We start from the raw sequence: 24,276 nt of genomic DNA, 5'->3' as shown, positions 1-24,276 counted from the left end.
ATACTGCGGGTAATGGAGTCGCCAATGACTAGAGTTTTCAATTTGTCAGAGCTAATGGTGGGAAGCTTCAGCGTCTCAGACCCCGTAACGGGAGGAGTAGAGACAAAAGAAAGCTCGGCCTCTGACTTCGACTAGTTGCTTAATGGGGAAAACCGGTTGAAAGTTTCTGTCAGCTGAATGAGCGACACCGGTTGAGCATTCCTACAGCATTTCTCTCCAGAAACCGTGAGAAAGTTGTCCGGCTGCGGGGACCGTGCCAGGGGATTTATACTAACGTTACTATCTGTACTTACTGGTGGCACAGGCGCTGTTTCATCCTTTCCTACACTGAAATTACCCTTGCCTAACGATTGCGTCTGAAGCTGGGCTTGTAGCACAGCTATCCTCGCCGTAAGGCATCAATGTTGTCATCAATTGCAGTGACAACACTGTGTTACTACATCAACTGCAGTGAAAACACTGTGTTGCTAGATCAACTGCAGTGAAAACACTGTGTTACTAGATCAACAGCAGTGGCAACACAGTTACTATATCAACTGCAGTGGCAGCACTAATACAATATCAACTGTTACCAGATCAACTGCAGTGACAACCCTGTGTTACTAGATTAACTGCAATGGCAGCACAGTTACTAGATAAACTACAGTGACAACACTGTGTTGCTACATCAACTACAGTGATAACACTGTGTTACTAGATCAACTGCAGTGACAACACTGTTACTGAATCAACTGCAGTGACAACCCTGTGTTACTAGATTAACTGCAATGGCAGCACAGTTACTAGATAAACTACAGTGACAACACTGTGTTACTGGAGCAACTGCGGTGACAACACGTGTTACTAAATCAACTGCAGTGACAACAATGTTACCAGATCAACTGTAGTGACAACACTGTGTTACTAGATCAACTGCAGTGACAACACTTGTTACAAGATCAACTGCAGTGAAAACACTTTTACTAGATCTACTGCAGTGACAACACTGTGTTACTAGATCCACTGCAGTGACAACACTGTTACTAGATCCACTGCAGTGACAACACTGTGTTATGAGATCAACTGCAGTGGCAACACTGTTACTAGATCCACTGCAGTGACAACACTATGTTACGGGATCAACTGCAGTGGCAACAATGTTACTTGATCAACTGCAGTGACAACAATGTTACCAGATCAACTGCAGTGACAACACTGTTAATACATCATCTGCAGTGACAACAATGTTACCAGATCAACTGCAGTGACAACACTGTTACTAGATCAACTGCAGTGACATCACTTGTTACTAGATCAACTGCAGTGATAACACTGTGTTACTAGATCAACTGCAGTGACAAAACGGTGTTACTAGATCAACTGCAGTGACAAAACGGTGTTACTAGATCAACTGCAGTGACAACACTGTGTTACTTGAGCAACTGCGGTGACAACACTGTTACTAAATCAACTGCAGTGACAACACTGTTACTAAATCAACTGCAGTGACAACACTGTTACTAAATCAACTGCAGTTACAACAATGTTACTAGATCAACTGCAGTGACAACACTGTGTTACTAGATCAACTGCGATGGCAGCACAGTTACTAGATTAACTGCAGTGAAAACACTGTTGCTAAATCAACTGCGGTGACAACACTGTTACTAGATCAACTGCAGTGACAACACTGTTACTAGATCCACTGCAGTGGCAACACAGTTACTAGATCAACTGCAGTGACAACACTGTGTTACTGGAGCAACTGCGGTGACAACACGTGTTACTAAATCAACTGCAGTGACAACAATGTTACCAGATCAACTGTAGTGACAACACTGTGTTACTAGATCAACTGCAGTGACAACACTTGTTACAAGATCAACTGCAGTGAAAACACTTTTACTAGATCTACTGCAGTGACAACACTTTTACTAGATCTACTGCAGTGACAACACTGTTACTAGATCAACTGCAGTGGCAACACTGTGTTACTAGATCCACTGCAGTGACAACACTGTTACTAGATCCACTGCAGTGACAACACTGTGTTATGAGATCAACTGCAGTGGCAACACTGTTACTAGATCCACTGCAGTGACAACACTGTGTTACGGGATCAACTGCAGTGGCAACAATGTTACTTGATCCACTGCAGTGACAACACTGTTACTTGATCCACTGCAGTGACAACACTGTTACTTGATCAACTGCAGTGACAACAATGTTACCAGATCAACTGCAGTGACAACACTGTTAATACATAATCTGCAGTGACAACAATGTTACCAGATCAACTGCAGTGACAACACTGTGTTACTAGTGCAACTGCAGTGACAACACCTTTACTAAATCAACTGCAGTGACAACACTGTTACTAAATCAACTGCAGTGACAACGCTGTTACCAGATCAACTGCAGTGACAGCACTGTGTTACTAGATAAACTGCAGTGACAACACTGGATTTGGTTTGAATTCTCTCACTTGTCAGCATGTTATTCATTATCACAGCCCTATTCAGGTGGTAAGTTAAGGTCCTTTTCATTTAATAAAAATGGCCATTTTTGTTGGAACACAATATGCTAAGCTCTTCCAAAGCATTCATACAGGAGCACATTGCCTGTCCCGAAGCAGCTCTGTGATGGGAAGAAAAAAGAAGCCCTTGGAAGCCTTCTTTCTGAGATTGAGAACATAAGATTCTCCATGTGTTTTAAGTCAAGCTAATGATATATTTTGATGGCAGGTTGTGTTGTTTATTATCTTTGTGATAAGGGCTATAACAAAACACACATGTCACAGCAAGTGTCCTGCAGCCTGCCAGATTTAATGAGATAAATAAATGAATTTAGTGTTGCCACATACAGCTCCTGAAAGCTTGTTATCAGAGTGATTGTTGAACTGTTATGAATGGATAAAGGATACAGGAGGGAAGAAGAGGGGGGGGGGGCATGATTGGCTGATGTTGCATATGTCCTTGATTACCTTCTCTCTGCTTTTATTCTAATAAGTGGCATTCTTTGTACTCCCTTGGACGGCTAGACAGTCTGACACGAGATGAGAATAAATATTGCATGTGGTACACATTAAGCTGTCATCCAGGAAGAGAGGAGGAGATATGGAGAAATCCACCGCGCCCCATTCTGCTGCCTGCGCTACACTTTGCCTGCTCTTGTCACAATTGTCACATTTTGATGACCTTCTCCCCCCTCGTTTTCTTGCTCGCAGTCACTTGCAATGAATGACAGCCCTGCTGCCCTGTATCGAGAATTATTCGAGGTGATGTAGTATGTATGTACTCCTGGGGGTTTACTGTTTGAATTTCTGATCGTATTCTTATTTTTTTTTACTCCCGTACAAATTGCAGTAAGCTAGGCTGTAGCTATTCTACTGTAGTGCCACCTCTGTCATTTAAAGGATGAGATTTAAAGGAAGTGTTATTTCTACTGTTGATTTTGTGTCTGTATGTTCTCAAGGAATTGTCTTTCAAGAGAGAAAGTTGTTAGCGAAGAAAGTTATAATCAAACGCCTGTTGTTAGCATGCCCTTGTTGTGCCTTGTGAGAAGAGATGCAAGGGGATGCTGTTAATTAAGCCTCTTCCCATTGTGCCGGTGCCGCTCTGTTTCCCTCTGCCGTGACTGCTTTGAAGAGGGAAACAAGTTGACAATATTGGCTGTGATGTGAGTAAAGCAGTAAGAGAGGCTGAGGCTCTGCTGGCTGCCTGGCTCTCAGGGTTGTCTGTGGCCACGGGGAGCAGAGAGCATTTGCACTCGTGTCCTCACAGGAGCGCACCACTGGGAGGATGAAAAGCGTCCCACAGAGCCCCTGACTTCCCAGCCTCAAACGGCACCATAAGCTCATACCTCTCACCCCCCCCCCGAGGGAGGGGTGGGGGGGTTGAGAGCTGGTCGAGATGCTGTGTGCTCCGGAGCGTTCAGCTGGGACTGAGAAACAGAGAGTGTGGGGGGGGGGGATAAAGCCTCTGGGTTATGATTTTGATGAGTTGGTGCATTGCATGCAAGCCAGCAACAGCCGACAGATGGGGAATCCTTAAGGTGTGTGTGTGTGTGTGTGTGTGTGTGTGTGTGTGTGTGTGTGTGTGTGTGTGTGTGTGTGTGTGTGTGTGTGTGTGTGTGTGTGTGTGTGTGTGTGTGTGTGTGTGTGTGTGTGTGTGTGTGTGTGTGTGTGTGTGTGTGTGTGTGTGTGCGCGGATATCCAGGTTCAAGTGCTGAGGAGCTTTGTTTGGCTGTGTGTCTGTCCACCTGTGGGTGGGTCAGTAATGAAGTAATGGAGAGGGAGAGGCTGTTAGAGGATTACTCCTCAGGCCTGTCAGCATTCAATTGCATCTGAAAGACAGATGCTGGGTCCCTTTGTCCCCACCTTTTACAGGCTTACCTGACTAAGCAGTGATAATGAAGCCGGTCCGTATGAATGCAGGGCAGGACACAGGCCCAGGTTACAGGCTCAGGTAGCTGCATCTGTACTTTAAGATCTCCCATTGTCTCCCCCTCCCAAGTCCTTTAAGGAGATCAAAGCTGTGCCAAAGCCCAGGGCAGCCCCAGGCATGCGGAAACACAGGAATGATTCCCCCTTCAGTATTCTCTCACAGAACAAGACAAATAGACATGGCACTGAGAGACCCCCTGTGGGATGTGTTCATCCAAGCCTACTCTGTGCTGGAAGCTCTTTTGTTTTTAGTAGGTTGTCATTGCTTTACCGTAGGTTATTCCGTCGAGTAGACTCGTTGTAATTGCTGCAGGCGTCTATTGCGGCGTTGATTACGTATAGTAGTGTGTATGAAGGTATCGTCAGCTTCTAGCAAAATATAACATGTAGGCTACGCACAGAAAAGCGTTTTGGGTATCGAAAAACGGAATGTTTAGGATTGGGTTGTTTTGAATAATATGTAGGCATATAACAAAATGTCTCCTCTTTCTGGTCAAGCAAATGCATAATGTGCCTAAAAATACAGTATATATTAGATTGAATGGAGATTGAAATAAAAAATATTATTTAGATATGCAAATGGTAGGAGGAGTCCGGTTTTAAAGAAAATACTGATATATTATATTTGCCTTTAAAATGTGTATTTTTTTTCCCTCTTCAAATGAGACTAACAGGAAAAGCAGCATGAACATGACTTGTTCCCCAGTCTCGTTGGAGTCTTTTAAGGCGGTGAGTGATTAGCAGAAATAATGTCCCTGTCACCCTTAATCACATTAAAACGTGGTCAACATTTAATTTTTCCTACTTGATATGCAAAACTTTCCACTAGATTTGCAGCGAAGGCGATTGAAATTCCATTATAAAAAGAATAAAAATTTCAGGCATCATTTGTTCAAAGGCGATCAGGACCAGAAAGTGCTGAATCTTTCTATTAGCAGGGCTGTGAGAGATGGCACTCTATACTGAGGCATAATGGGACAGTGACAAGACACACACACACACACACACACACACACACACACACAAATACACACACACACACACACAAAAACACACACAAATACACACACAAAAACACACACAAAAACACACACAAAAACACACACAAAAACACACACAAATACACACACAAAAACACACACAAAACACACACAAATACACACACAAAAACACAGTCTTTTCTTTCTGTCTCTTTTTCTCTCCCCCAAAAATGGATTGTAACTACTTTGATACTTTGGCATCTTTGACAGTGGCCACCCGACTTTTACAAACGACACATTTGAACTCTCAATTGCATGGTAAGGATTTTTTTTTATTACTTTGAAGTAACCTTGGATATGCATTATTGGGTAGAGTTGTATACTAAAACTCAAACATTTGAACAATGTAATATACACTGGAAAAAAATATAAATGCAACAACGCAACAATTTCTAATAAATGTTGAATTACAGTTCATACTAGGAAATCAGTCAATTGAATTCAATTTATTAGGCCCTAATCTATGGATTTCACGACTGGGAATACAGATATGCATCTGTTGTTCACAGATTCCTTTTAAAAAAAGGTAGGGGCGTGGATCAGAAAACCAGTAAGTATCTGGTGGGACCACCATTTGCCTCATGCAGTGCGATGCGTCTCCTTCGCATATAATTGATCAGGCTGTTGGTTGTGGCCTGTGGAATATTGTCTCACATCTCTTCAATGGCTGTGCGAAGTTGCTGGATATTGGCTGGAACTGGAACACGCTGTCGTACACGTTGATCCAGAGCATCCCAAACATGCTCAATGGGTGACATGTCTGGTGGGTATGCAGGCTACGGAAGAACTGAGACATTTTCAGCTTCCAGGAATTGTGTACAGATTCTTGCAACATGGGGCCATGCATTATCATGCTGAAGCATGAGGTGATGGCGGCGGATGAGTGGAACGACAATAGGCCTCAGGATCTCGTCACGGTATCTCTGTGCATTCAAATTGCCATCATCAAATGCAATTGTGTTCATTGTCCGTATCTTATGCCTGTATAACCCCACCACCACCATGGGGCATTGTTCACAACGTTGACATCAGCATACCACTCGCCCACACAACGCCATACGTCTGCCATCTGCATGGTACAGATGAAACCGGTATTCATCCGTGAAGGGCACACTTCAAATCAAATCAAATGTTATTTGTCACATACACCTGATTAGCAGATGTTAATGGGAGTGTAGCGAAATACTTGTGCTTCTAGTTCTGACAGTGCAGTAATATCTAACAAGTAATCTAACAATCCCCCAACAACTACCTAATGCACACAAATCTAAAGGGGTGAATGAGAATATGTACATGTAAGTATATGAATGAGCGATGGCCGAGCGGCATAGGCAAGGTGCAGTAGGTGGTATAAAATACAGTATATACATGTGATATCAGTAATGTAAGATATGTAAACATGATTAAAGTGGCATTATTTAGAGTGGCATTGTATAAAGTGACTAGTGATCCATTTATTAAAGTGGCCAGTGATTGGATCTCAATGTAGGCAGCAGCCTCTCTGAGTTAGTGATTGCTGTTTAGCAGTCTGATGGCCTTGAGATAGAAGCTGTTTTTCAGTCTCTCAGCTTTGATGCACCTCTACTGACCTCGCCTTCTGGACGGTAGGGGTGTGAACAGGCAGTGGCTCGGGTGGCTCATTGATGATCTATTTGGCCTTCTTGTGACATCGGGTGCTGTAGGTGTCATGGAGGGCAGATAGTTTGCCCCCGGTGATGCGTTGTGCAGACCGCACCACCCTCTGGAGAGCCTTGCAGTTGAGGGCGGTGCAGTTGCCGTATCAGGCAGGTTTTGGGTGACATGCCAAATTTCTTCAGCCTCCTGAGGTTGAATAGGCGCTGTTGCGCCTTCTTCACCATACTGTGTAACGACCGATGCCGGGGATGAGAAGCAGGTACGTGGGGTCAAACATTTAATAGGAACAGACAGGTAACAGGACAGAAACAGCGTCATCACATAAGGACATATGAACATTATTGCAGAAACAGGGAACAGAGAGGGGAACCAGAAATATAGAGAAGGTAATGACAGAGGTGATTGAGTCCAGGTGAGTTCAATAATCGCTGATGCGCATGGGGAAAGGCAGGTGTGTGTAATGATGATGACAGTAGTGTGCAATGCTGGGGTGCCTGTGCCCTCGAGCGCCAGAGGGAATGAGCGGGAGTGGGCGTGACAGTACCCCCCCCCCCCTCTAGGGGTGCCACCCGGCGTCCCACCTCGCCGAACCTGATGGGTACGGGGAGTCAAACATTTAATAGGAACAGACAGGTAACACTGTCTGTGTGGGTGGACCATTTCAGTTTGTCTGTGATGTGTACACAGAGGAACTTAAATCTTTCCACCTTCTCCACTGCTGTCCCTTCGATGTTGATAGGGGGGTGCTCCCTCTGCTGTTTCCTGAAGTCCACGATCATCACCTTAGTTTTGTTGACGTTGAGTGAGAGGTTGTTTTCCTGACACCACACTCCAAGTGCCCTCACCTCCTCCCTGTAGGCTGTCTCGTCGTTATTGGTAATCAAGCCCACTACTGTTGTGTCGTCTGCAAACTTGGTGATTGAGTTGGAGGCGTGCATGGCCACGCAGTCATGGGTGAACAGGGGCCCCAATGTTGAGGGTCAGCGAAGTGGAGATGTTGTTTCTTACCTTTCCACCTGGGGGCAGCCCGTCAGAAAGTCCAGGACCCAATTGCACAGGGCGGGGTTGAGACCCAGGCCTCCAGCTTGATGAGAAGCTTGGAGGGTACTATGGTGTTGAATGCTGAGCTGTAGTCAATGAACAGCATTCTTACATAGGGATTCCTTTTGTCCAGGTGGGATAGGGCAGTGTGATGGCGATTGCATCGTCTGTGGACCTGTTGGGGCGCTATGCAAACTGAAGTGGGTCTAGGGTGGCCGGTAAGGTGGAGGTGATATGATCCTTGACTAGTCTCTCAAAGCACTTCATAATGACGGAAGTGAGTGCTATGGGGTGGTAGCCATTTAGTTCAGTAATCTTTTCCTTCTTGGTTACAGGAACAATGGTGGCCATCTTGAAGCATGTGGGGACAGCAGTCTGGGATAGGGAGCGATTAAATATGTCACCAGCAAGCTGTTCTGCGCATGCCCTGAGGATGCAGCTAGGGATGCCGTCAGGGCCAGCAGCCTTGCGAGGGTTAACACGTTTAAATGTTTTACTCATCCACGGAGAAGGAAGTGCATTCCTTGTTAGCGGGCCGCGACGGGGGCACTGTATTATCCTCTCCATTGTGCCAGTGGGCATCGAATAGGAGTCGGTTACGAGAGACAGTTTCTGACCGTTTGTGCAGAAATTCTTCAGTTGTGCAAACCCACAGTTTCTTCAGCTGCCCAGGCGGCTGGTCTCAGGCGATCCCGCAGGTGAAGAAGCCGGATGTGGAGGTCCTGGGCTGACATGGTTACATCTGGTTCTGCGGTTGTGAGTCCAGTTGGATGTACTGCCAAATTCTCTAAAACGACGTTGGTAGAGAAATTAATATTCAATTCCCTGGCAAGAGCTCTGGTGGACATTCCTGCAGTCAGCATGCCAATTGCACACTCTCTCAAAACTTGAGACATCTGTGGCATTGTGTTGTGTCACAAAATTGCACATTTTAGAGTGACCTCTGTATTGTCCCCAGCACAAGATGCACCTGTGTAATCAAATAAAATCAACTGTTATTTGTCACATGCTCTGAGTACAACCTTACCGTGAAATGCTTACTTACAATCCCTTAACCAACAATGCAGTTCAAGAAAAAGATGTATTAAATAAATTAATGTAAAAATAGTAAAATAAAAAGTAACACAATAAACAACAATAACGAGGCTATATACAGGGGGTACTTGTAGTCAAGTTATTTTGTACATGTAGGTAGGGGTAAAGTGACTGCATCGATAATAAATAGCGAGTAGCAGCAGAGGGAGGGGGGGCGTGTCAATGTAAATAGTCCGGGTGGCCATTTGATTAATTGTTCAGCAGTCTTATGGCTTGGGGGTTGAAGCTGTTAAGAAGCCTTTTGGTAGCGCTTGCCGTGCGGTAGTAGAGAGAACAGTGTATGACTTGGGTGACTGGAGTCTTTGACATTTTTTTTTGCCTTCCTCTGAAACTGCCTAGTATTTAGGTCCTAGATGGGAGGAAGCTCGGCCCCAGTAATGTACTGGGCCGTACGCACTCCCTCTGTAGCGCCTTACGGTCAGATGCCGAGCAGTTGCCATACCACGCGGTGATGCAACCGGCCAGGATGCTCTCAATGGTGCAGCTGTAGAATCTGGGGACCCATGCCAAATGTGTTCAGTCTCCTGAGGGGGAAAAGATGCTGTCGTGCCCTCTTCACGACTGTCTTGGTGTGTTTGGTCCATGATAGTTCGTTGGTGACGTGGACACCAAGGAACTTGAAACTCTCGACCCGCTCCACTACAGTTAATGGGGGCCTGTTCGGCCCACCGTTTCCTGTAGTCCACGATCAGCTCATTTGTCTTGCTCACATTGAGGGAGTGTAACACACTGATCTGTTTCACCTGTCCCTTTGATTGTCTCCACCCCCTCCAGGTGTCGCTTATTTTTCCCAGTATATTTATCCCTGTGTTTCCTGTCTCTCTGTGCCAGTTCATCTTATATGTTTAGTCAAGTCAACCAGCGTGTTTTTCTCCGGACTCCTTTTCTATTCTCTTTTGCTAGTCCTCCCGGTTTTGACCACTGCCTGACTCTGGACTACTTTCCCGCCTGCCTGATCATCCTGCCTGCCCTGACGTTGAATCTGCCTGCCCTTCGGTACCTATTGGACTCTGAACTGGTTTTGACCTTTTGCCTGTACACAACCATTCTTTTGCCATCCCCTTTTTGGATTAATTAACATTGTAAGACTCCAATCATCTGCCTCCGGTGTCTGCATCTGGGTCTCGTCTTGTGCCTTGATAGGGATAGGTTGTTGTCCTGGGACCACACTGCCAGGTCTCAGCCTGTGGGGAGGAGGTCAGTCTCATCGTTGTCTGTGATCAGGCCTACCACTGTGTCATCAGCAAACTTAATGATGGTTTTGGAGTCATGTTTGGCCACACAGTCGTGGATGAACAGGGAGTACAGGAGGGGACTAAGCAATCACCCCTGAGGGGCTCCAGTGTTGAGGATCAGCATGGCACATGTGTTGTTGCCTAGCCTTACCACCTGGGGTGGCCCATCAGGAAGTCCAGGATCCAGTTGCAGAGGGAGGTGTTTAGTCCCAGGGTCCTTAGCTTAATGATGAGCTTTGTGGGCACTATGGTGTTGAAAATTCTCACATAGGTGCTCTTTTTGTCCAGGTGGGAAAGGGCATGTGTCATCTTCATGGCTACCGACGTGAGTGCTACGGGGCGGTAATCATTTACCTTCCAGGTTACCTACCAGGTTACCTTCGCTTCCTTGTGCACAGGGACTATGGTGGTCTGCTTGAAACATATAGGTATTACAGACTTGGTCAGGGAGAGGTTGAAAATGTCAGTAAAGACACTTGCCAGTTGGTCTGCGCATGCTTTGAGTACACGTCCTGGTAATCCGTCTGGCCCCGCAGCTTTGTGAATGTTGACCTGTTTAAAGGTCTTGCTCACGTCGGCTACCGAGAGCGTGATCACACAGTCGTCCAGAACGGCTGGTTATCTCATGCATGCTTCAGTGTTGCTTGCCTCGAAGCGAGCATGAAAGGCATTTTGCTCATCTGGTGGACTCGCTTCACTGGCCAGCTCGCGGCTGGGTCTTCCCTTTGTAGTCTGTAATAGTCTTCAAGCCCTGCCACATCCGACGAGCGTCAGAGCCTGTGTAGTAGGATTCAATCTTAGTCCTGTATTGAATCTTTGCCTGTTTGATGGTTCATCTGCAGGATTTCTTATAAGCTTCCGGATTAGTGTCCCGCTCTTTGAAGCGGCAGCTCTAGCCTTTAGCTCAGTGCAGATGTTCCCTGTAATCCATGGCTTCTGGTTGAGATATGTACGTACGGTCACTGTTGGGACGACGTCGTCAATGCACTTTTGGATGAAGCCGGGGACTGAGGTGGCATATACCTCAATGCCATTGGATGAATCCTGGAACACATTCCAGTCTGTGCTAGCAAAACAGTCCTGTAGCGTTGCATCGGCGTCATCTGACCACTTCTGTATTGAGCGAGTCACTAGTACTTCCTACTTTAGTTTTTCTTCCAAATGGAGGACGAAGGAGAGCTTTGTATGTGTCTCTGTGTGTGGAGTAAAGGTGGTCTAGAGTTTTTTCCCCCTCTGGTTGCACATGTGACATGCTGGTAGAAATTTGGTAAAACGGATTGAAGTTTTCCTACATTAAAGTCCCCGACCACTAGGAGCAACACTTCTGGATGAGCATTTTCTTGTTTGCTAATGGCCTTATACAGCTGGTTGAGTGTGGTCTTAGTGCCAGCATCAGTTTGTGGTGGTAAATAAACGGCTACGAATAATATAGATGAGAACTCTCTTGGTATATAGTGTGGTCTACAGCTTATCATGAGGTACTCTTCCTCAGGCGAGCGATACCTTTAATATTAGAAATTGTGTACCAGCTGTTTTTTACAAAGAGACACACATCCCCGCCCCTTGTCTTACCACACATAGCTTCTTTGTCCTGCCAATGCACGAAATACCGGGTCATCGTTTAGCCACGACTCCGTGAAACATAAGATATTACAGTTTTTATTGTCTTAATTGTAGATCATCCATTTTATTTTTCAGTGATTGCACATTGGCCAATAGTTCGGATGGTAGTGGAAGTTTACTCACTCGCCTACGAATTCTCAGAAGGCAGCTCGACCTCCGCCCCCCTTTTCTCTGTCTTTTCTGCACGCAAATGACGGGGTTTGGGCCTGGTCTCGAGAAACAGTATATCCTTCGCATTGGACTCGATAACGAAAAAATCTTTGTCCAGTTCGAGGTGAGTAATCACTGTTCTGATGTCCAGAAGCTCTTTTTGGTCATAGGAGACAGTAGCAGCAACATTATGTACAAAATAAGTTACAAAAAAACTAGCAAAATGGCACAGTTGGTTAGGAGCCCGTAAAACGGCAGCCATCCCGTCCGGTGCCATTATTCTGATTAATGATCATGCTGTTTAATCAGCTCCTTGATATGCCACACCTGTCATGCAGATGGATTATCTCTGCAAAGGAGAAATGCTCACTAACAGGGATGTAAAAAAAAAAATGTGCACAGAATTTGAGAGAAATTAGATTTTTGTGTGTATGGAACATTTCTGGGATCTTTCATTTCAGCTCATGAAACATGGGACCAACACGACATGTTGCGTTTATATTTTTGTTCAGTGTACATTATCAGTCAAAATTTTGGACACGCCTACTCATTCAAGGGTTTTCTTTATTTTTACTATTTTATACATTGTTGAATAATAGTGAAGACAACAAAACTATGAAATAACCTCATATGGAACCATGTAGTAACCAAAAAAGTGTTTATATATTCTTTAAAGTTGCCACCCTTTGCCTTGATGACAGCTTTGCTGTCTTAACTTTTGACTGGTACTATATATATACAGTCTTTAATGCCTATAGAAAGTGTACACCTCCTTGAACTTTTGCCACAGAGGTCATTTGAAAATCATGTCAAACCCTGTTATTTCACACATTTTGACTTCTGAAGTTATCCTTGCCGACACAAAGGGAGTGAATACTTATGCAACAATTATATTTTATTTGTAGAATTATTTTGGTATAATTTTCTTTTCACTATGACATTATGGAGTATTATACATAGATCAATGACAAATTCAACCCTACTTTGTAATGCAAAAAAAATTATTGTGTTACAAAGTGGGATTGAATTTTTTACATTTTTGTCATTGATCTACACATAATACTCCATAATGTCAAAGTGAAAAGAAAATTCTACCAAAATAATTCTCAAATAAAATGTGTAAATATAATTGTTGCATAAGTATTAGGCAAGGCTAAATTCAGAAGTCAAATTTGTCTTAACTAATCATATAATAGGTTATATGGATTCACTCTGTGAAATAATAGGGTTCGACATGATTTTCAAATGACTACCCTTTCCTCTGTCCCCCATATCTGTAAAGCCCCTCAGTCAAGTATTGAACTTCAAGCACAGATTAAACTACAAAGACCAGGGGGCTTTTCGAAAACCTCATAAATGAGGGCACTGATTGGTAGATGGGTAACAATAACAAATCAGACATTGAGTATATCTTAGAGCATGGTCAAGTTAATAATTATGCTGTGGATGATTTATTAAACCACCCAGACACATCAAAGATCCAGACATGCTTCTGACCTGAGCTGCAGGACCGGATAGAAACTGCTTAGGGATGTCACCATGAGGCCATTGGTGACTTTAAAACAGCTACAGAGTTATGTTGCTGTGCTGGGAGAAAACTAAGGATGGATCAACAACATTGTAGTGACTCCAGTAGCTGCTCCAGTTTCAACTGTTCTGCCTGCGGCTATGGAACCCTGACCTGTTCACCGGAAGTGCTACCTTGTCCCGGACCTGCTGTTTTCGACTCTCTCGGTCTACCGCACCTGCTGTCTCTAACTCTGAATGATTGGCTATGAAAAGCCAACTGACATTTACTCCTGAGGTGCTGACCAGTTGCACCCTCTACAAGCACTGTGATTATTATTATCTGACCCTGCTGGTCATCTATGAACGTTTGAACATCTTGGCCATGTACTGTTATAACCTCCACCCTGCACAGCCAGAAGAGGACTGGCCACCCATCAGAGCCTGGTTCCTCTCTCGGTTTCTTCCAAGGTTCCTGCCTTTCTAGTGGGTTTTTCATAGTCAACGTGCTTCTACACCTGCATTGCTTGCTGTTTGGGGTTTTAGGCTGGGTTTCTGTATAGCACTTTGTGACATCGGCTGATGTAAAAAGGGCTTTATAAAACAATTTGATTGATTGATTGACTGATTTGATTGATTGACCCCACAAGAATTACCTAAATGACAGAGTGAAAAGAATAATCAAATATAATAAAAACAAGGCACTAAAGTAATAATGTATATGTATGCAACAAGGCACTAAAGTAATAATGTATATATATACAACAAGGCACTAAAGTAATAATGTATATGTATGCAACAAGGCACTAAAGTAATAATGTATATGTATGCAACAAGGCACTAAAGTAATAATGTATATGTATGCAACAAGGCACTAAAGTAATAATGTATATGTATGCAACAGGGCACTAAAGTAATAATGTATATGCAACAAGACTCTAAAGTAATAATGCAAAAAAAATGGCAAAGGAATGCATTATTTGGCTTAAACGCAAAGCCTTATGTTTGGGGAAAATCCAACACAACACATCACTGATTTTCAAGCATGGTAGTGGCTGCATCATGGTATGGGTATGCTTGACATCGGCACAGACTGGGGAGTTTTTCAGGATGAAAAGAAACGGGATGGCGCTAAACCCAGGCAAAATTCTAGAGGAAAACCTGCTTCCTAGAGAAAAAACGGCTTTAACACCAGACACTGGGAGAGAAATTCATCTTTCAGCAGGACAATAACCTCAAACACGGGAGTTGCTTACCAAGAAGACGGTGAATGCGCTGGATTGGCCAAGTTACAGTTTGGATTTAAATCTGTGTGGTAGGTTATGTGTTGAAAAACAGAAGAATATGCAGCAAAGTACCTACAGTAAAATATGGTGGTTGATCTTTGATGTTATGCGGCTATTTTCCTTCCACTGGTCCTGGGGCCCTTGTTAAGGTCAATGGAACTATACCAAGTACAAGGAGATTTTAGCCAAAAACCTGGTTGCCTCCTGGCCAGGCTGACACTTGGCCGCAAGTGGATCTTCCAGCAAGACAATAACCTCAAGCACTAATCAAAATTTACAAATAAATTATTAATTGACCACAAAATCAAAATGTTGCAATGGCCATCTCAGTCTCCAGACTTGAAAACCATTGAAAATCATATTTGAAGGAATGGTCTAAGATCCCTCTCAATGTGTTCTCCAATCTCATAAAAAAAAGAAAAGTCACGAGGGAAGGTATTGAAAGCTATTGAAAACGGTGGTGCCAAACATTTTGATGCTCTTTTTGCAAAAAAAAATCATGTATTACTCTTTCAACAAATCTCTTTCTCTGAGCGGTTAGGGTTAGGGTTATTATAAAATAATATTATTTCCCAATTTGTTTGAGTATAGCTCAGTATTTGTATTATTTATTTCATACAGTCATTTTTGCTCATCTTTATGTGTGTGTGTGATTCAGCATTTTAATTCATTAGAGAGAAGCCATATTTTTGATGTTTTGGTGTTAACATTTACCCAATTAATTTGTCGAGATGCTTTGGAGAGGATGTAAATACGATTGTAAAGTGGCGTAACTAGACTGGTGAAGTTGATGAAGTTGGTGAGAAAAGTCATGTTGACAGAACATCAAATCTCATTTGACAGTGCTGCGTTCCCTCTGTTGCACGAAGGGGGTGTACCTTGTTCCTGTTGCACGGTGTTTGTCTGCTCCTGTGTCACTCTGTGCGCGGAGCCAGGGACCCCCGTGCTCATTTGGCGCTCACGTTCTCCATCTCGGCTTCCACATTATTAAAATCATCCCTCAGCGCTCCACCAAGAGCCTCTTTGTTGCTTGGCTGACGACGCTCGATTCTGTCAAGTCTTCGCCAATTACAGTCTCAGGTACAATGGCCTATTCACAGGATCACAGCCCTTGACTGGTGTCGGGAGAGTGATTTGTGAATCATTATTCAGTCGCCTGTAGAGAACGTGATACCTGAGGAATGCAAATAATCTGCCAGCGAATAGACGACTAGGCTCCTAAAAGTGACAAACTACAGCTGTTATTATCCCAGATTGGATTCTTTTCCCTACTTGGAGAGGCAGTCATCTCCTTGGCTTTCGAGTTTGAGTTTCCACTAAATGTACATTTTTCCCTTCATGAGAAGGGGTGACCAGCTCGTGGTGGCGCCTGTCATATCCTCAACTCTAGTTTAAGTGCATCACAGCCTCTGTGTTAGCAGGAAGTGAAATATTGGTTGTAGATAGATGGTTATGCTTATTGCGGAGAGAATACACTGATGGTCTGCCCTGACGCACGTTTGGCAGCACTCAGTAAGATAAATCAAATGATCAAAAAAGCATCCAAGCAACCGCAGCTGTTATGAAGCTGCAATGACATTTCCCAGAAGTTGGAATTCTTCTCCGATATTTAGCATTGATAGTATTGTTCAGTTGTAAGTGATAGAAAGACACCCGAGATGGATTGACTGAACCAGTGATCCAATAGTTAGATGATAAACGGGTGACATTATTATTAGAATAGCTGTGGTATTGAGGTTGTGCGGCCACTCCCAGCCTTTGATTTCTTATAGGTTTTGTAAACAGGAAACCGGGATTACAGATAATGACGGGCCTTTAGAATCAATCCAGAAGCCTGGGAGCTCTCTCTTTCGGGCCCAATGTGTGAAAATGGGTCTGTGTGATGCTGCTCGTTGGGCTTCGTCCAATCCCAGGACAGGCTGTAAACGCGTGGGGCTAATCTCATAATTATCTGACCCCCCCATCACCCCCCACCCACATTGTTCTGGCAGAGAGTTACCATTAACTGTGAGGATATCTTTGTCCTGCAATGTCAGGTCTCCCGCTGAGTCACAGGGCAGAAAAACACTCTTAAAAGGGATTTAAGGGAAGGGAATGACTAAGACGTTCATAAGTGGGAATACTATACTTACATCCATCCTCCAGGCCTTAGGGCAATTACTGGAATGGCTACTAACTGTTTGAAATAAATCAACTTGTACTTAACAGTAGAGCTGTAACCTTGGAGTGAATTTGGGGTAAAAACACTGCCATTTTAACCATGATAATTGTCAACAATCTGCTTTTTCTTAATGGGATGTCATTGCATGTATTCATACCTACGCATGACATGGCAAACTTATTCCTGAACTGGGAACTTGTTAATAAGGCAAACTCGGTAACAAAGTGAAACTGTGCAATCACAGCGCGACCTTGGGGAAGGCAATGTTCCGAAACGACGTGGTAAACAGGCACGGCTGTTCTCTCATGAATATGCATCGGCCAGCCGACTGATAACAAACGCTGCTCTGTTCTGTCCTGTCAGTCAACACCGGCACCATGAAGCTCCAACCTGCCTGTGTTGTTGTGTCTACTGTCCAGGTTGGTGACAATCAAGGAGTGGGTAGACAGTTCACGACCCCGGGGCGCTGGTCATCCCCTTCAGCGGAGGAGTGGAGAGTCTCCTGCAGGACATGAGTGAAGAGGAGATTTAAGACGTACTGCACCGAGCACAAGGCTCAGAGGTTAATTAGCATTCAGTCTCCTTTAATTGCGTGCGCTGATAGAATAATACATGGTAGAGTAATTACCATTATAAAGCAAGGATCCCTCTCTATACGGGAACAACTCAGTCAAAGGGTTTTCTTATAAATGAAGTTTTTAACTGTCATCTGTCATCTACAGGTATAATTATAACTTGGGCATTTCGGGTATATTGTTCGCATGTGAAAAACTCTATGGAGGAAGAGAAATCGTGACAGCAGATTTTTTTCTCTGCTCAGAGAGACATTGGGATGAATTCTTAAAGGTGCTAAATGAGACGGCAAGCGTGACAATTTTTTTTTTTTTTAAATCACTGGAGAATGAAATGTTCAATGTTGACCCTATTTTATTTATTTAATGTGTTTATGTATTGGAATTGATGTGGTCTTGCCACAGACGTGAACTTTGGCTACGAATCAAAGCACCACTAAAATATCCTAAAAGACCTAGCATTTACAGCACCACGAACAACATGGAAAATAAAATTGCTTTCACCCTGCTTATTCCGACAGCGTTCTGACAAGGATCATCAAGGCTGGCTATGGAGCCCTACAGTTGGAGTACTTCTTCACAGCTGGACCAGATGAGGTCCGTGCGGGGACCATCCGGGTAAGACCCTGCCCCCGCGGCCGGCCGCGCCGCATACCGTTCCACCCTGCTGGCATGCAGCCTGATATCAGCCACTTTCAACTTTGTCATGGTCCAGCTTTAGCTAGTCATTACAGACCAAGGATAACTTCAATTACTGTTGAGCTGCTGAACAGTGAAAGTGGGGGCTACTTTGATTGAGGAGGGCAACAATTGATTTTGCCCATTACTTCCTGAGAATGTTTCCATCCCGTGCAGATCTGCCTGCCCTCCTCCTGCCGCGGGAGATAAGGGGCCCTAGCATTGTGCCTGCCTAATCTGTGTGACGGGGGTTGTCTGTGCTGAAATTGATGTGGCTTTTTATTCAACCGTTTGTGGGTCTTGCTGGGGGCTCCTCCTCTCTGTGTCTCAGTTTACTGAGCCCGCCGAGAGCCTGGGTGACACTGAATCACAGGAGGATTTACATCGATACAGATGTTGGCTCGGCGCACTGGTATTGTGCAAATGTTAGAAGGATTAAGAGCAGTCATAATAAGGTTTTAACCTGTCAGGAGTTGTATTCTGATTCGCTAGTCGATCTGTGTAAGGAACGTGAGCAGTTTAAAAAATATATTTTTTATTTTTACAACTAACTAAACTGAAAGTGTGTATGTTATTAAGCCAACGTTTTAGGTTGATAATAAACAGAACATTTTTATTTGGGTGACATCATAGTGGTTAAATATATGAGCCACCTCCGCCCAGCCATGAGTGATGTCCTCAGTGGGTTTAGGAAAGTAACATAACTCCTCCAAGCATTTCTCCTATGGGCTTGTCTCCTTTGACATAACTGATTACGGCTAGCCTTGATTGTGTGAGGCGTTTAGTCAGGTAAGCATCAGTGAGTAGCTATATTAACCCAATACATCTTACATTGTAAAAACGACACTCTGTAACATGGTGCTGCTAAGCCCTTTAGCATGCTTTATTAGGCAGCCTCGAGGTGACCATTATCTATCAGGCTGCTCTGCATAGCTGTTAACTGCTATGATGTGTATCTCTTGTAATGCGCTATAGGACAAAATCAGCCCCTAATCTATTTTTCTCTACCTAGACAAACCTTGATGCTGATTAATGGTAGTTAAACTTACAAGCACTCCGTCAATGAGATTGCATAGGGATGGTAATGTATTGGAGTCATTAAATGCACATCATTCTTTTGGCATGAAATATGTTGACCCCAACCTGATTATATACATAATTAAAAGTGCTCCGCAGTTTTGGAGCACAGTGCTACAGAGCCGAGGGAGAGAGAGAGAGGGAGAGGAGGTCGACAGGCACAGGTCATAATGATGCCGCGCAGGGATGTCACTTATTTGGGTAATTTGTCATTTTCCCAGGCATTATTTCAATGCATATAAATTGCGTATTTTATCAGAGAACGTTGTGACTTCTGATGCTAAATGGTATTTAATGTAGGAAGAATTTATAAAAGTTGGGGGGACGGTTGTTTTTTGTTCTTGGAGAAAAACAACCAATTTCATATTTTCATTCTGTTATAATGTTGGTTTTAAATGTATGTATGAATGTATATTCTATAAAGGGATCCTTTATATTTCCTTTCAATCATCTGCTGTGCTAGGAATACATTTTGAGGAAATTCAAACATGACAAAGGGGATATAGCGCACACACTGTATATAAAGCGTAGTGAGAGTTTCCATTTCAAAATGGTCAGGTATGATACAGCCAGGTCAATACAGTGTATATCCCCCTGCAACACTGCCTCTCTCCCTCTCTGGCGACCTGAGGCCAGAGTAGCAACCCACAATGAGGGAAGATTGCTTGGACAGAAATCAATAGCGCCACGGAATCAGAAATTGCTGGTGGGCATTGATAGCAGCGCAGGCTCCTTATCGGCCTCAAGGCTACTCTAGCAAGGCACAAACGTGTGACGTGCAATCCAGAAATCAGGAGCGAGGCAAGAATAACCCCCAACACACCCCCTACCCATGCTCACTTCACCATCCCCCTATCAAACAGCATGTCAGTCCTGTGCTGAAATCCATCTTCTCCAAAACAATTAATTTACCTTGTGCGTCCTTTCTCTTTCCTCCTCCTGACAGAAAGGAACCAAGGCTCCACAGGCAGCCGGCAAGATCCACGCGGACTTTGAGAAGGGCTTCGTTATGGCTGAAGTAATGAAATTCGCCAGATTTTAAAGAGGGAGGCAAGCGAGAACGCTGTCAAGGTGAGCCGTCGGGGTGCAGATGAGGGAAGTCTCCTGTGATCAGTGGAGCTGACAGTCACCCCACTGCTTGCACTGCAAACACTCTTCACCTTTAGCCAGGGGAAGAAATTACTGCACACACTCTGCCAGCGCACCTGACAAGCCAATGGATTCTGTCTCTAAACACTGCCATTCTTCTCCTGCGGCGCATATCTTCATCACCATCTGTTTTAACAGGCTCACGGTAGGCCTTTCTTATACCTCAGGCCAGCCTCTCAGAGGAAGATCTCTGTACCCCACAAGGCCACATCTATAGAGCAGACCGTTATAGCTCGGCACTTTTTGTGAGAGTGATATAAAGAGCCGAGTTAAATAAAGTGTGAAATTATTTACATCAGGACTGTTGCACGGATGAACATAAATGTGGCCTGCATATCTTATTTTATTACTGCCCATGTTTGTTTTGACCTTTTTACTGGGCTGTGGCTTTTACATGGGCGCTGCTCTGTCCAATATAATCACTGTATTTCACGGTGAATTTGAGAAGACTATAGCGTTGTGATAAGTACAGCAGGTAGTGTCACGGAATGCTTTAAAGGCTGTTTTTTTCCTCCCTCGGCGAGTGTGTGCTGATGTTCAGGGTAACTGTAAGACATTGGCCTCATCTGTAACACCTCTCACCCGCCTGGTTGAGGTAATGCTCTTTGTTCTGGCTTTTTTTCCCCTTCTCCCCCAGAAGAAAGCTCGGGGCAAGGAACAACATTCCAAAGTGTTCCATGTCACACAATGGATTGGAGCAATTTCCCAACACCCAGCGTGACTTAGCGTGTCTGATGCTGTTGGTCTGTCTTGTATGGTCCTGCCATTGGAACAGCAGGACATGAATGTGTCAGTGTCAGTGGTTAGCACGCGTCTGGAGGAAGTGCCTCTATTGGTTTACCTCCAGAGCCTTGACTGGCATCTGTTATTATAGTGTGTACAAAGCACTTCACAGGGCTATTATGTAGATAGTCTTGGTACTTAAGCTTCAAACGCCATTAAACTTGACCACCAGCCAATAGCTGTTGATGAGATCAAACCATGATGTAATTGGATACTTTTTACCTGTTAAATTGTCCCCGGGTTCTGTTTAAAATGTAGCAGGTCTAAAAGTATTTAGTTCACCAATGGAATATATGGATTAAACAATTAGGGATGTGGACAAAGTGGAAATCAGAGTATCAGATGCTAATCCCTTCTAAATCCTGTGCAGGAGATGTGTGATTAGCACTGGCAAGCAGTGAGAGCTTGCCCTACTTACTCATATTATCACCAAGTAGATCTCCGCAGCTCACTCAATGGCCAGCCAAATCCTCTGTCTGACAGAGACTTATACACTACATAACTTGCCCTTGATCCACATCGGAAATAAAAAATACATTACCAGAATATTACATTCAATATTTCACCTCAGGTCTTTGTAAAATGTATATAATTCAGCTGTAATCTATTGTTGGTTACTACTTCCTAAAGTGTCAGTAGAGGGGAAATGTGCCGGGCTCTGGGGTTTTGAACGCTGATGTTATGGAAGCCTGACAGACCTCCCGAGTGGCGCAGTGGTCTAAGGCACTGCATTGCAGTGCTTGTGGCGTAACAGGTTCGATCCCAGGCTGTATCACAGCTAGGTGTGACTGGGAGATCTATGATGTGGCGCACAATTGGCCCAGTGTCGTTCGGGTTAGGGGAGGGTTTGGCTGGTCGGGATTTCCTTGTTCCAATGCGCTCTAGCGACTCCTTGTGGCGGGCTGGGCGCCTGCAAGCTGATTTGGGCGTGGGCAAGTTGACTTTGGTTGCCAGCTGGACTGTTTCCAGGTTAAGCGAGCCGTGTCAAATAGCAGTGCGGCTTGGCAGGGTCGTGTTTTGGAAGATGCATGGCTCTCGACCTTCGCCTCTCTCGAGTCCATAGGGGAGTTGCAGCGATGGGACAACGCTGTAACTACCAATTGGGGAGAAAAAGGGGTAATAAGTACAACCCCTCCAAAAAAAATGGAAGCCTGACATCAGAGCCTCAGGTCCGGCTGCATGCTCTCTTCCTAACCCCTCATTCCCTTGAACACCTGCTCTTTCCATGACATAGACTAACCAGGTGAAAGCTACTGATACCACCTGTTAAATATATACATATATACATATGCATATATAATATATATATATATATATGGACACAGAGCGTTTCTGACTGCAGCATTAAGGCCAATGCTATTTATGCCAGTTGTGGGAATGGACTGTTGAATAGGCCAGCGTACAGGGATATCACATTATTAGTAATCATATCTGCTTAAGCCAAGCTTGCTCCTCCAGATGGCTGCTTTCAAGTGCAAATGAACCAGTTAGACGTGTCTGGTTTAATACATACTCAGGAATCACAAATAGCCATTGATTTTTTTCCCCCTGTCTCCCTCTCCAAGCAGTGTTTCTGGTGCTATTGGGTCTGGATTAAATGGTCTCCTGAGCCTTTAAAGGGACATTGATTCTTCTAATTAATTGTGCTCTGTGCAGAACCAGAATGCATAAACTCGTCCGTATTAGCACTTCAAGTCAATTATTTTGAGTTTGCCCGGGAAGGGGAACAAACACATCTAATGTATACAAAAGAAATGTTGGAACTTATTTTGTTTCCTTAAGAAGTATGAGGATGCTATAATGACAGAGCGTTATTAAAATGTTACTTGTACATATGAATGGAAATTGACAGAGAAGAGGGTTATTCACTCAGTGGGATTCTAGACACCCCGTGTGTGTGTGTGTGTGTGTGTGTGTGTGTGTGTGTGTGTGTGTGTGTGTGTGTGTGTGTGTGTGTGTGTGTGTAAGACAGTGAGATGATGTGCACGTGTGTTCATTGCTAATTTGCTATTTCTTGTTTTTCATAACTGTCATTAATTAGGTGTTGTGTTTCTCTATTTTACAGGCAGCAGGGAAATACAGACAACAGGGAAAAACCTACATTGTGGAAGACGGAGACATTATCTTTTTCAAATTCAACACGCCAAACCTGCCCAAGACTAAGAAGTGACTCAGTCGCAGTCTGTCGGCTACCAGAATGGACTGTGCCGTTAGTGAATTCTTCTTTGTTTTAGACAGAATGAAGCTGGAGATTGATTGCTACCTGCCAAGTCGGCTCAGTCCTACCTACTGCCCATTCTGCCACATTATCCCTGTTTATTTTCTGTCCAGGAGAATTCTATACAATCCCCCTTGCCAAAGCACAGATCCACTAAACACTGACAGCTTTGCTATTTAAGATCAGGATGCCCCCCCCCCCCCCCTCCAAATGGTAGGAGCATTTGAAGAAGAGTATTACTCTCTTGATACTTCATTAATCTCCATCACTGGTGCCAGGCCTGACACAGCTGACAGCAGGGACAATGCGAGCTGCTCCTCTCCTCCTTCCAGAGATAATGCATGTTTTACAGTAGCCCAGATGTCTACACTCAATAAAACATTTGACAAAACCAGCCGGTGTGTGTTTGGGGATGTCTGTATTGACTGGCGCGGCATGCAGGCGGCGATAGTGGGTCCTGCTGGCAACTGATTACAGAATTAAAAGACACAGTTGACAGTGGCTCTGGCAGAGAGGGGACAGCAGTAATTGTATCTGTAAAGTGATTCTTATTTTAGAGGGCTAAGTGTGGGATGCTGATTATTTCATACAAGAGAATTGGTCA

At 44.1% G+C, this 24,276-nt stretch overlaps 1 pseudogene; it reads left to right on the top strand.

Moving 5' to 3' along the window:
* The window catches only part of LOC115135607 (obg-like ATPase 1), a 63,389-nt pseudogene extending 39,323 nt beyond the window's left edge, over positions 1-24,066 (top strand).
* The last annotated feature ends 210 nt before the right edge of the window (positions 24,067-24,276 follow it).

This window comes from Oncorhynchus nerka, linkage group LG1 (assembly GCF_034236695.1).
Source record: "Oncorhynchus nerka isolate Pitt River linkage group LG1, Oner_Uvic_2.0, whole genome shotgun sequence".
Classification (NCBI taxonomy): domain Eukaryota; kingdom Metazoa; phylum Chordata; class Actinopteri; order Salmoniformes; family Salmonidae; genus Oncorhynchus; species Oncorhynchus nerka.
This window is presented reverse-complemented; position numbering and strand designations above follow the sequence as displayed.